A 15,168-nucleotide genomic window follows, 5' to 3' on the forward strand; every position below is an offset into this window, starting at 1 on the left:
AGGCGTTGAGTGAGGGTGAGGTCTAACCTGCCTCTGTTCCTTATCCCTCTGAGGGTCTCCCAGTTTACTCACCCAGACTACTTCTGGAGCCAAGGAAATTCCAGCAGTCTCCTGTCATTAGCCCAATCCTTTCTCTTCTGTTCTAGCCCTCAGCCACCAACGCTGTTGATCTCTGCTCTCTCCCGTGATACCACACTCCTCAGTCTGGAGCGGGAGCAACCAAGCCACCTTATCCAGCTAAGGTCACATCTCTGTGAGCCTCCTGGAAAGATTGCCAGGTCCTGATGGAACAATATTTGCATTGACACACCTTTTCTCAGCCCCACCTACCCCTCCCCATCTCACTCTGGGCTCAGGAACACAAGTCTATGCCTGTAACACATTCTTAATAATTTCTCACCAGACTACCAAGGTGGGGGTGGGGGTGGGGGGGTATATGGAAAAATAAAATATGTAAGAAGGGGCAAAGAAACTATTCCTTTAAGGCAGAAAATTTCTTATGGTATTACAATGCATTAGGATCAGATTCCCAAGACCCATTCCCAGAGCATCTGATTCTTGAGGTCTGGGGTGGGGGCTTGGACTTGGTCTTGGAAACAAACATGCTAAGCAATTCTGATGCAGATGGTTTGTAGAGAAGTTCTTTCAAGATTGCCAACTAATTTTTATTAGTCCTGTCACCAGGGTTCCTTTGGATTCTCTCCCTTGAAACTCAAGTTTCTCTGCATAGCTGAAATAGGGCAAGACTCAAAAATTTGCCCCATTTTATATTCCTATAGTATTAAAAAAAAAAAAGGAAAGTATTTATTTTTAACTCCTACTCCTGTGAGGGAAATCTGAAACCAAGGGCACAGGGCAGTGCTGATAAAAGCTCTATCATCATAAAGGCTAAGATTTAGGAAGGGGCCCACATAGTGTTGAACAATTGATTGCTACCTGGGGACATTGTCCAGGGCTTCAAGGATGTGGATGACAGAGAGGAGTCGGGTGGGAGAAGAGAAGGGGCAGGGAAAATGCGGCCAGCAAGGATAGGTTTAGATTCTGAACTTAAAAAACCTGATTTTAAGGACCCTTGACCCTTCTTTCTAGTATCTGAGAGGTACTCTTTTCTCTTGAATTTCAGAAATGTTGAGCCTCATCCATTTGGAAAGATTCTAAGCACTCAGAAAGGCGGGGTTTAGCCTAGTTGTCAGGCTGAGTCTGAGGTGTGATTCCTTCCCCCTCCTGGAACCTCCAACTCTGGGAAGAAATAGGAGCAGGAATGGGTACTAGAGGGTCACAGGTAGTTCCTTCAATGTCCCCCTCTCGCTCCCCCATCCCTGCTGTTTTCCCTGGTTCAGCCACACTTAGTGTAGTTTGAGATGGAAGGAATGAGCAGAGTGAGATCCCAGTAGTCCTAAAGGAAATGAGGCCAAGTCTAAAAGAATCAGGCACTGAGCAAACAAGGTTTCAACATTTTATCTGTTAGCATTCAGGCACTATTAAGATTTTTTGTCCCCACATAGCAAATCTAGCCCTCCACTGCAGTGATTTTTCTTCCTATCTCCCTTTTTCCATGACTAGAACCTAGGAAAGCCTTTTGAGGCAAAGCTTACTTGAGAAGTTCTCTTCAGTCAAGTTGGCAGCTCACCTTCTCGATTGTAAGTAAATATGTTTCATTTCCCTTTTTGGGGAGCTGTCTCCAACAAGCCCATTCTCCTCAGTACTTAGCTTATTTATTATTATAACTTTTTTTGCATACAATTGATATACAATAAACAGTACAATTTGATGAAGTCTTGATATATCTGTTCACAGGTGAAACCATAACTACAATTAATATAATGAACATATCAGGGGTGCCTGGCTGCCTCAGTTGGAAGAGCATATGGCTCTTCATATTGGGGTCATGAGTTCGAGCCCCACATTGTGTATAGAGATTATTTAAATAAATAAATATTTTAGAAAAAATATATGAACACAGCCATCACCTGCAAAACTTTCCTTATGCCCCTTGGAAATTTTTCCTTCTTCCATCCCTGTCTCCACTGATCTGCTTTCTTTTGCTGTATAGATCAGTTTGCATTTTCTGGAGTTTCATAGAAATTTAATAATTTGATATGTACTCGTTTGGTCTGGTTCTTTAACCAAGCATCATTATTTTGAGATCCATCCGTATTGTTGCTTACATAAATAGTTCATTCCTTTTTATTGCTGAGTGGTATTTTGCTCTATGGCTATAGCACAGTTTGTTCACCCTTTCACCTGTGGATAGACAGTGGGGTTGGTTCCCTTTGAGGCTATTATAAATAAAGCTGCTATGAACACCTGAGTACAAGTCTTTGTTGAATGTGATCCCATTTACTTCATCACCCCCTGTTCTGGCTCCTTCTTATCACCATGTCCCCATTTACTCACCTCCCTCTTACTAGAAGCAATGGTCCCCCACCTTCCCCCACACTCACACAGTGAAGCTCCAGCCTCCTAAAAGAACTGCTTCATTTAATATTCCCTCATGTAAACAGAGCCAGACCCTTCATCATTTTTATTGCCCTACTTCAAACTCCCTCCCATTCATTTATACTTCTGGTAATGAGACATCTGGGGCTAAGCAGCATATCCTGTTGCTATTTATTCAGCTTGGCAAATGTACATGAGTCCTTGGTGACGCTTCTCTAAGGTACCTGGTAGAGGTGGGCTACATCTCGATGAAGCACTTCTACGTCCTAAGGAGGAAGAAGCTAAGCTCAAGTGGTGTGGGAAGCTGCCCTGGGATACTAGTGCTGTGAGGTTATCTGTTCATGTCATCACTATATCCTGTGGGCTCTTCCCTGGGTAGGTGTTCTGGAACCCAGACCCCACTCACTCACTAGTGGTCAAAAATGCTATCTTACCAAATCCCCGCCTCTCAATTCTGAGGTAATGTAACTATAGCTTCTCTCTCTTTTTTGGGTCCAGGGAGCCTAGAACTGAGGAACAGCCTGAGAGTGGAAAGGGCTCTGTACTGACAGCTCACAGCCTGGAGCCTAGTTCAGATTTTGTGTCTCTGTCTCTCTCTGCCCCTCCCTCCCTCACATCTCTCTCTCAAAATTAAACTTTAAAAAAAGAAGATGTATATAAATATAATGGAATATTACTCAGCCATCAAAAAGAATGAAATTTTGCCATTTGCAATGACATGAATGGAGCTAGCATGTATTAGGTTAAGAAAAATAACTCAGTCAGATGAAGACAAAGACCATATGACTTTACTCATTTGTGAAATTTAAGGAACAAAACAGATGAGGGGCACCTGGGTGGCTCAGTCAGTTAAGGGTCTGAATTCAGCTCAGGTCATGATCTCACAGTTGGTGAGTTTGAGACCTTCTTTGGGCTCTGTACGGACAGCTCAGAGCCTGGACCCTGCTTTGGATTCTGTGTCTCCCTCTTTTTCTGTGCCTCTCCATCTAGCCTTCTGTCTTTCTCTCAAAAATATATAAATATTAAAAAAATTACGTGCAAATTATTGAGGTGCCTGGGTGATTCAGTAGGTTAAGCATCCAACTCTTTTTTTAATGTTTATTTATTTTTGAGAGAGTGAGAGAGTGAGCATGAGCATGGGAGGGGCAGACGGAGAAGGAGACACAGAATCTGAAGCAAGCTCCAGGCTCTGAGCTGTCAGCACTGAGCCCCACGTGGGGCTTGAACCCACGAACCAGGAGATCATGACCTGAGCCTAACACTTAACTGACTGAGCCACCCAGGTTCCCCAAGCATCCAACTCTTGATTTTACTTCTGGTCTCACCATTGTGAAATCAAGCCCCAAGTCAGACTCTGCAACTGGCAGCACGGAGCCTGCTTGGAATTCTCTGTCTCCCTCTCTTTTTGTCCTTCCCCCACTTACACTCATGACTCACTCTCTCAAAATAAGTAAATAAGTTTAAAAAAAAAAGTAAAGCCTATTATTTAAAAAAAAAACTTTTCTTTCTCTGTCTTTCAGTACCATTCTCCAAGTGGGCTTTGCAATGTTAATAGTACCCTACAGACCTGTCCTCCATCCTTGAGGGTGTATATTGGGCCCTCTCTCCTGCTACCTGCCCTGGCTTGTGCTCTGAGAAGATCCTCTGTTCAGAGGACACAGCCCTCTAAGATTGTGGGGCCGACTTGCAAACTGGAGGACTAAGAGCAGGCCTTAGGGTAGTGGGGGTGGAGGTCCTCCTAAGACTCGCACTTATGGACTCATTTTGAAGGAAGCGACGTTAAAAATCTGAGGAGGCAAATTCATGGAAATGAGTCTATGCTGGAGTGTTTTGTGCCATCTCTGTGACCCAGGTAAATCAGTCTGCCCACTGGGTTAGAATGCCTCCTCACTTCCCAAAGAAACCTGGAAGTTGAGTTGCCACAGAACCAGCAATGGGTACGCTCCTCAGAGAAAATGATTTTAGCCTTCTCTGAAACTCATTTCTCCTTAGAACCAACTTCTCACCCTGGAACCTTTTCAGATCCAATAACCAGACTCCTGAGAACCAATCTGTACTTCATTTTTTCAACAAATTAGTTGAACATCTACTAATGCTACCTGGGAGCATCTCCCAGGGGTCTGGGAGAAAGAGAAACACATCCATCCCACCCCGTCTGCCAATCACCTATGACTCTCTTTAGAACCAGCTTTGAGCTCCCTCAAACTGGCTTCTCAGAGACAGTGAATAACCTCTAGTTGCCTTATCAGAACCAATTTTTCAGTCATCTCAACACCAATTGTTCATCTCAAACTGTCTTTTCAGAACCATCTCTTCACTATTCTCAGGTCCACCTGACTCAATAAACCTTCCCAAATCAGTGATGAGAACAGCAGTACCTTGGTAAGTTCCCAAACTTCTATGAATGATGTCAACACAACTTTATGATTGCTCCCAAGTCTCTGTAAAACAGAAACTCTGGAGTGGTAACTGATTCCAGTCCTATTTCAGTAGCCTCAGAATTTTATTCCCTCAGATTTGGGATGACTCTCCAGATTTATCTCAGAATCATCTTCTTTCTCTTCAAAGCCAGATTTCATTTTTGGCTAATGAGACTGCCACGGTCCTTAGAATTTTCTTCTCAGAAGCATGTTGGTTCTATCTAGAAACACGTTTTTCAACCTCCTCAGACCCAACTGTCAGGCTTCAAAGAGCTGTTCTTTTTAAGTTATTCACCCATGGACCACTGTCTTATGGGAAAATAATGTGTTTTACTTCTTCTTAAAATAAAATAGAAATTTTCTTCTTGATTACAAATACATACTCATTGTAAAGAATATAGAAACTCTTACCTTTTTCACTTTGACACATGAAACTCACATACTGGTGGAAGGAAGATAAACTGGTACAAGCTTTCCTGAGGGCAATTCAACAATGTGCACCAACAGCCTTATAAAAGTTCATGCCCTTTGACCTAGTAGTTCTTTCAGGACTGCTGTTAATTACAGTATTTTTGGCAACGGAGAAAAACTGGAAATAATATAAATGTCCAGTGGATGATGGCTGAAATAAATTGTTATCTGATGGACTACTAGGCTGTCCTTATAAATCATGTTCTAAAATAATTATTAACTTGAAAAACTGCCTACAATATAATACTGACAGAAAATGTATAAAACTTTATATGGCATGATTTCAATTTTATAAAATATACACATGTGCACACACATACATCAAATGTTAATGGTTATTACTTATTTGTAAGTTTATTTAGTTTTGAGAGAGAGGGAGAGAGAGAGCACAAGAGAGGGAGGGGAATAGAGAGGGAGAGAGAGAGACTCCTACGCAAGTTCCCTGCTGTCAGAGAGAAGCCTAAAAACATACTGTGAGATCATGACCTGGGTTGAAATCAAGAGTCCAATTCTTGAGCAAATGAGCCACCCAGGTGCCCCAATTCTAATGGGTTTATGGAAACTTTTTATTTCATTTTGTATACTTTTCTTTTTTTTCATATAAGTAGGTATTTTTTAAAGTTTACTTATTTGTTTTGAGAGAGAGCATGAGCAGGGGAGGGCTAGAGATAGAATCCCTGAGCCAAAATCAAGAGTCAGATGCTTAACTGACTGAGCCACCCAGGTGCCTCTAAGCAGAATAAATCATTCTAGGGGTCCCTGGCTGGCTCAGTCAATAGAACTTGAGACTCCTGATCTCAGGGTCATCAGTTCAAGGCCCATGTTGGTCATAGAGTTTACTTAAAAAACAAAACAAAACAAAATATTGTATGCCTTAAACTTTCACAGTGTTATATATATGTGATATATATAAATTGCATCTTAATAAAGCTGATAAAAATGTAAAAAAGAGGGACACCTGGCTGGTTCAGTAGGTAGAGCTGTGCATCTCTTGATCTCTGAGTTGTAAGTTCAACTCCCATGTTGGATGTAGAGATTACTTAAAAGTAAAATATTTGAAAAGAGGGAAAAAAAAGAAAATCACTCTATTTATGAAAAAAATGAAAAAATAAGACTAAGCAAATAATTATATTTTAGAATCCATGTGATGTACAGGTCTTCATGGGGGTCCTCTGATAGAATATTCTCTCCCCCTGCAGCGATCTGCTCCTTCATTTGTAAGGTGTTAAAGAAGAGTGCTAAAGAAAAAAGAAAGATTTTTCTGGAGATTTAGGGCTCTAGGTCTTTTGCTGTGTGGACACAGTTGCCTGTTTCCCTATAGGGGGGCATCTGTTGGGGCTGGCAGGATGAAAATACCACGGAGCCACTGCTGGCTTCTAAATTGGAGGGCTGTAGGTTTTTTAAAAATCAGGAAGGGTTGTTATTTTATTAACTCTCTGAGCTCTCTCAACTATGTCTTAGAGAGCCCTTAAGATCCTAACCCACTATTGAATTATCTATACCCCCATTTCCTTTTTTTTTTCTTTTTTTGAGAGAGTGAGAAAGAGGGAGAAAATCTCAAGCAGGCCCCACCCTCAGTGTGGAGCCTGGTGTAGGGCTTGATACCACTACCCTGGCTGGGATCATGACCTGAGCCAAAATTAAGACTTGGAGGCTCAACCAACTGAGACACCCAGGGACTCCTTCCATTTCCAATATACAATTCATGCATACCATAGGCTCAGAGCCTTTCTTTTTTTTTTTTTAATGTTTTATTTATTTTTGATACAGAGAGAGACAGAGCATGAGAGGGGGAGGGGCAGAGAGAGAGGGAGATGCAGAACTGAAAGCAGGCTCCAGGCTCTGAGCTGTCCGCACAGAGCCTGTCGCGGGGCTCGAACCCACGAACGTGAGATCTGACCTGAGCCAAAGCCGGAGGCTTAACCGACTGAGCCACTCAGGCACCCCTCAGAGCCTTTCTAGTAAATTTCTTTCTTCTGCTTATTACTGAGTTATTATTAGCCAGGTGATCTTGTTGGTTATTCTTGGATCAGACTGTTTGTTTTATTGTGTCCCAACTTAGTAGGCACATAAAAGGAAGTGTGCAGGTCTGGGTAATTTTGGGGGGGCCATACTCAGCATTGGACTATACAAAGTCTATGCTGCTCCTTCCGCCCCCATCTGTTATACAAAAAACATTTATTAAATATCTACTTTATGTCAGACCCTGAACATGTAGAGATAAACAAGAGAGAGTCTGGGACAGCACAGAATCGGGTGTGGGGGAGATTTGAACATAAATTAGTACCTTACAGTGTGATGTATTAGAGGCACATATGGAACAGGGAATGACTAATACTGTCAAGGAGAAGGAGACATGGGTAAAGGGTGTGAATGAAAGACTAGGGGTTCACAGAAGGATTTGCAGGCAAGGATTTAAAGGCAAGGGAGTTATTGTGTTCAGAAACCAGTGAATTAATGGTGGTGTGTCCAGGAAGCAAGGAGAGGAGGGTCAGGGAACAAAGCTGGAAAGGCAGGTCAGGGCCAGATTTGGAAGCTTGTGCTTTTCCTAGAGGCAAGAAGGACTCAGGTGTTGTTAGAGGGAAGATCAACAACTTAGTATGACTGTGTTTCTTGGTGTTTGAATGGCTGTACTACTTCCTGCCTCTTTGGGAGGGTCCTGGTGCTCTTGCAATTTAGTTATTGCAATAATAACAGTAATTATTACAATAATTTGGGCTGGTCACTTCAGAATCTACACATGTTCATTAATTTCATCTTTTAATAAATTATGAGTCATCTCAAACTCAATTATTCGATCTCAGCCCATTTTCCTTCAAAGAAGATAAAATTTCTAAATATGCTCCAATTTAATGGATAATCCAAGTATCATATATACTTTTTACGATTTTATTTTTAGTTATTAAAATTTTTTTTAACATTTATTCATTTTTAGAAGATAGAGAGAGACAAGCAGGGGAGGAGCAGAGAGAGGGGGAGACACAGAATTTGAAGCAGGCTGCAGGCTCTGAGCTGTCAGCACAGAGCCTGATGTGGGGCTCGAACTCACTGACCATGAGATCATGTCCTGCGATCGTGAGATCTGACCATGAAGTCAGACGCTTAACTGACTGAGCCACCCAGGCACCCAAGATTTTATTTTTTAAAACAATCTCTACACCCAATGTGGGGCTGGAATTCATAACCCCTAAATCGAGAGCTCTACCAACTAATCCAGTCAGGTGGCCCATAAGTCTCACATTTTTTAAGTTTTTAAACATTCACACAAGTTAGAGAAAATAGTGTCATAAACATCTCTGTATCTATCAAGTAGTTCAACAAGTGTCATCTCACAGATGGTCTAGTTTTGTCTCTACCACCTTCCTTTGCCAGCACACACTGGATTGTTTTGAAGCAAATTCTGGAATTATACAATTTCATGTGTAAATACTTAAGTCCATATATATATATATATATATATATACACACACACACATATATATATAAGCGCACACACATATATATTATATATAATAAGTGAATTTATATATATTTAATAAATAAGTGAATATATACATATATATATTTAAAGTTCACTTATTTATTTTTGAGAGAGAGAAGGAGCACACATGAGCAAAGGAGGGGCAAAGAGAGAGGGAGAGAGAGAATGCCAGGCAGCCTCCATGCTGTCAGTTCAGAGCCCAATGTAAGGCTTGATCTCATGAATCAGGAGATCATGACCTGGGCCAAAATCAAGAGTTGGACACTTAACTGAGCCACCCAGGTACCCCACTTAGCATAATGTGTTTTTTTATGTTTATTTTTCAGGAAGAGAGATAGAGCACAAGTGGAGGAGGGGTAGAGAGAGAGGTAGATACAGAATCTGAAGCAGACTTCAGGCTCTGAGCTGTCAGCACAGAGCCTGACATGGGACTTGAACCCACCAACCATGAGATCATGACCTGAGCCGAAGTCAGACGCTTAACTGACTGAGCCACCCAGGCGCCCCAGCATAATGTTTTTAAGGTTCATCCATATTACAGTATTTATTAATACTTCATATCTTTTTTGGCTGAATAATATTTCATTATATGGATATACTACATTTTTGTCCATCAGTTGATGGACATTTGGATTGTTTTCACTTTTGGCTATTACAAATAATGTTGATGGTATGAACATTATGTACAGATTTCTATGTTAACATGTTTTTAGTTCTCTTGGGTGGTCTCTTTTTGTGATGTTAAAATTGATTGGTGAGTTCAAGTATTGTTGGTATTATAAAGTTCCTTCAATCTTTCACCCAGTAGAATCTCTGATTATTGATGGTCCTTGTCTAAATCCATTATCTCACAGAGGTTACAAAATGGTGATTTTATAATTCTGTCATTCCATTTGCATTTATTAGCCAGAATCTGACAGAAAAGAATTTAGACTAAATCAAGTTGTTAAGGGTTCCTTGGCTGACTCAGTCAGTAGAGCATACGACTTTTGATCTTGGGGTGATGGGCTGGAGTCTCACACTGGGGGTAGAATTTTCTTAATTTAAAAAAATTTCACAGTTGTTAAAAAAAAATCAGGATAAATACTTGTCTGTTTTCTTTCTTTTATCAAACAATATTTTGTAATTTCCTGTATAGAATCCTAATAGATTCTGGGTTCCTACATGGTCAAGTCTATACGTGAAGTTACAAATAAAGAAGTATAATCCTTGAGCCAGAAAATAAAAATGGCATTTCAATTTCTACTTGAGGAATTACAGGGGATCCATTTAATGCTCCACAGTGATACTTGATAAAATTCCTCCTACTTTTCTTTTTCCAACCCATCTCCTTGCCTTCTCTTTCCCCTTCCTTGTTCTTTTTTTTTAAGTTTATTTATTTATTTTGAGAGAGAGAGAGAGAGAGAGAGAGAGAGAGAGAGCGCGAGCGAGCAAGCACAGGTGTGCTTGTGTGTGAGCAGAGGAGGAACAGAGAAAGAGGGAGAGAGAATCCCAAGCAGGTTCCATGCTCAGCATCAAGCCTGACACAGGGCTCGATCTCACCACCTTGATATCATGACCTCCCCCAACATCAAGAGTCAGATACTCAACTGAGCCATCCAGAGGCCCCCCTTATTCTTTATTATATAGATCAATTTAGCCTTTCTGCCCCAATTTTTCCTTCTCGCAACCTCTCAGGTTCTACATCTCATTCTCTCTCTAAACAGTAATGCCCCCCTTTCCTTCCCTAGCATTTCTGATTCTTTACTTAAAAAGATCCAGGAATCAGTCTGGCCAAGACAAGATTCTATTTTTTTTTTTTTTTAATATTTCTTTTTGAGAAAGAGAGAGAGAGAGCAAGTAGGGGAGGGGCAGAGAGAGGAGACACAGAATTCGAAGCAGGCTCCAGCTCTGAGCTGTCAGCACAGAGCCCAACGTGGGGCTCAAACTCACAAGTTGCAAGATCATGACATGAGCAGAGGTCAGATACTTAACCAACTAAGCTACCCAGGTGCTCTGCAAACTCTATTGATTAAAAAAAAATTTTTTTTAATGTTCATTATTTTTGAGAGAGAGAGAGACAGAGACAGAGCATGAGTGGGGAGGGGCAGAGAGAGGGAGACACAGAAACAGAAGCAGGCTCCTGGCTCCGAGCTGTCAACACAGGGCCTGAATCAGGGCTTGAACCTACAAACTGTGAGATCATGACCGGAGCTGAAGTTGGACACTTAACTGACTGAGCCACCCAGGTGCCCCAAGATCAAACTCTTTAAACTGGAAAGTGGGATTGGATTCTAACCTGGAAAACATTTGGTGGATGGGCAAGAGGAGAGAAAAAAAAATAGAGGAACATTCATCCTAATAAATCTTATTATCATCATATGTATTTTCTGCAGTGAACATGCATAAAAAAGACATAAATGGAATAAAAAATACTATATAAAACATTTTAAACATAAAAGAGATGATAGGGAAAGAAATGAGTACTATACTTTCTCACTTTCCAGTTCCCCTTCCTCTCTAGATAGACTGACTGCTGCATCCTTGATTTGCTATTCCAGGGAAAGTGAAGTGGAACCTTTCCTCTGACTCAGGATTCCAAGTGTTTCCCACCCCCACAGCCCTGCAGCATGGGTGGGAGCCGTGGAGTTGGCTTCTGTAATGCGGCAGAGGAGCCTCTGGGAGAGGCCTCTGGGAGCCCGCCTACCTGGAGAGGATGCCACTCTGTGGTCTCCCTGATTGATTGCTGGGTTCTCTAGCCTCTTCTCCAAAAAGCACCTCCCTTGGACATTAAGGAGACCTCCGGAGGGCCGTTCAGTTTATTTTTGCATCTCTTCTAGAAATGTCAAGGCACAGGGAAGGTAGTGAAGCCCTGTCAAGTTTCCTTCTTGCCTTGGGAATCTGGATTGGATATAACCAGAGCCCTATGACACAGGGCCATGTTACCCAGGCCCATCTGTCTAGACCCTAGAAATACTCTGGTGGCAAGTCTGAACTAAACAAAGTGAACATTCCTGGCCAGGTTTTTGCCGGTGTGGTGAGCACTACAGAAATGTAGATGTGGGCAGATTTTTGTGGTCGCAGCCTATGTGAGCAGGAGCTCTGGAAGATGTGGAGAAGACTCAGTGGCAGCAAGGCCAAGTAGTCAAGGCCATATTCTCTAAAGTGACACATCAAACTGTAGTCCTTTACTCTACTAGTTACATCACTTAGTGATCACAGAAAAGTTCCCTACTTGTCTGAGCCTCAGTTTTCACCTGTAGAAAATAGGCAAAATGGTTCCATTTCACTGGTTTGTGGTGAGGATTATATGAGATAACATCTACGAAGTGCCTGATCCCCTCCCATTCATTGGGAGCTATTGTTATTGAGGACTCCATAAATCTCAGTTTCCTTATCTCCAGAACAGGAATAACGGTAGGATCTACCTAAGGGAAGGGATTCAGATAATACATAAAGCATGGTTGGCACACTATAAATAAATATTGACCATTAACCTTATAAACATTTCCTATGTTGGGGCACCTGGGTGGCTCAGTCAATTAAGCATCCCACTCTGGATTTCAGCTCATGTCATGATCTCACAGTTCATGGGTTCGAGCCCCATGTCAACTGTACACTGACAGTGTGGAGCCTCTTTCAGATTCTCTGTTCTGCCCTCCTCTCTCTGCTCCTCCCCCACTCATGCTCTCGCTCTCAAAAATAAATAAATAAACATTAATAAAAAGACTTCCTATGTTTTGCTCGAGGTCATTACCTTACAGTGCCCTCCTCCTACTGCTTCCTTCCTCACCCTATTCCAGTTGCCAGTACTCTTCTCATTTTTTTTGGACATAAGACTTGCAGAAAGAAAAATGATACCCATTAAGTAGCACATGAGGAGATCCTGGAATCTCGCTCCCTCCTGAGACCTGCCTCTTCTTTCCTTCCACCATAGTCAAATCCAGGCTTTCCTACTAATGTCTCTCCTGGGCAAAGCTCTTGCCCAAGGGTTCATTTTAGAGACTTCTATAATCTCCAGAGGATCAGTATTAATCTTCCCCACCTACAAGATGAGTGACAGGTTGAAGCCAAGTGCTTTCCAGCCGGGGGAAAGAAATGGAAGTTTCCTTTTTTTCTATGAGTCTCTCTCCACCTCCTTTTTTTGCGGGGGAGCTGAATGTGCTCACTCTGGAGGGACCAAGGGAAGCCGGGGCTGGCTCTAATGCAATTTTGCCTAGACAAAGCTGGCAGCTGGGAATTACTTTCCCTCAGTTTGCCCTCTGCTGGGGAAACTCCATGACGGAGACAAGGCAGCTGGCAGGAGGAAGCCTCAAGTTTGAGGCTGCTGCTGCTGCTGCTGCAATGCCACTCAGAGCCACACAGGACCCCGTGGCCATGGAGACTGATGCCAATGCCCATTTTGTTCCTGTGGACCTCCTAGAAGGGCAGTGGCTTGGGATCCTGGGGGAATGATTTCTTTCTCACTAGCAAGGTAGTAAATACCAAAGGAACACAAGACCTAGTGAAAAGTGTGAGACTGGGAATCAAGACCGGGGTTCAAGTCCTGATGCCACCACTCTATGGCCATGTGATTTTTGGTCAAGTTGCATAAAATCTTTCCTTTTAGGTTTTCCATTTGTAAAATGAATGTCCTAATCCCTCTCTCATAGGGGCCGTGGGAAGAATTAATTGAAATAATGTATGGGAAACTGCAACACAGGAAATGGTTAATAAATATTCATTTATTCCACAGAGGAACTGAGGAGAAAGGAAACAACTGGATTCTGGAGGCTTTATGGTTTATCAGCTTATTCTACAAGAATTAAGCACTGGGCCTCATGCCATTTGTTGGGTGCCTGACTTTAGTGAATATGTGTGTTTACCATTCACTATGAGATCTCGAGAGGCCCCCTAAATTTTCTGGGCCTCAGACCTGCTTTCTCTGGGCAGCAGAGGATCAACATGTAGGACAGAAGGAACCTGTTCTTCAGAGATCCAGTCAGCATCTGCCTTAAGCACTTTGCTGCCCTCCGTGAACCAGACCTTCTTTTGTGCCACCAGCACATGTCCCCATTCTAGAGGAGGCCAGAATGACACAGCTACATGTCACCCGATGATCTACAGTGTAGGGAAGGAGCTCTGTCCCTGCTGGAATTGAAAAACATCCTTGAGGGCTGCAACTTTTATAGGGAAGGTTACCATGCCAACAACAGCCTCCTTGCCCAACAAAGATGAAAGGAAACAAGGCCGTGGGTGACACACATCTATTGTGTGTGTCCACAGACTTGCCTGGAACCTCTTAGGGCTGCAGCTCAGCAGGACGGGGCTTCGACTGAGAAGCAGGAAGATTCAGGTTAGATTTAAGTGGGACTTCAGGACAGGTAAAACTGACGAGGGCAGGGCAGGGACACGAGAGGATTGGAAAATGTATTTCTTAGATTGATACCCATCTCTTGCTGAAATGTGTGGGTGTGGTACTGACAGCAGGCGTGGGAGGGGATGGTGTCCTAGATACCAGTTTCTGGCTGTGATGGGAACTTCAACTTCCTATAAGTTCTTTTTGCCCTTGCCAGACTGTCTAGGTCACCTATGTTCTGGGAGTAGGTAGAGAAGAGCAGCAGCAGGGAAGACAGGTTATTTGGGTGGTGGCTGAACTGAGAAAGGGGAGCATTAGGGCCACACTTCTAGCAAAGGTATCATATCTTGGCAGTAAGGTCCCAGAGACGCCAAAGACAGACAATGGCCAACTACTCAAGCCTTTCATATCTTCTCCCACCTCCCATTTGGGAAAGTGCACAGGGAACTGAGGAACTGAGATCAGGTCAGCATCTATACTCCGTGTCAGGCACGTTATGCACACACAGGCTCCATTTCATTCGATTATCATTACAGCCTTGCAAATCAGAAATTATCTCCATTTTACCTATGAGGAAATTAAGATTCAGGGAAGGTTAAGAACCTTCCCAGCATCAGCCAGTTGATACGAGAAGCTGGGAATGGAACCCTCCCAATGTGAATTCCACAGACTCCAAGGGAAAACTCTAGACCTTAAAGTTGCCCTCTTTTCTTCTGGAACTGTCTCTTTTGAAGCCGTCAGCTCCCATACAGCCCTTCATTCAGGCTCCCCACGAGTTGGCGGGGTGGGGCTTGAGGGACACGGACCGCAGGTCACTGAGAAAACCGACCCCTGCCCTTTTCTTCAACTGTTGGCGTGAGAGAACTGCCACTGCGGGCCTGGCTCGCTCGAAGAAGTGCTTAACTGGAATCCTCTCATTTTATCCCTACAACCCTCGGAAGAGGAATCTGAGACTCAGAGACGGAGGCGCTGGGCCCAAGGGCACAGAGCGAGTGTATATTGGAGGTGGGAATCCAGCTCGGCTCGGCCCAGCTTCTAAG

Source organism: Suricata suricatta, chromosome 6 (genome assembly GCF_006229205.1).
Source record: "Suricata suricatta isolate VVHF042 chromosome 6, meerkat_22Aug2017_6uvM2_HiC, whole genome shotgun sequence".
Lineage (NCBI taxonomy): Eukaryota > Metazoa > Chordata > Mammalia > Carnivora > Herpestidae > Suricata > Suricata suricatta.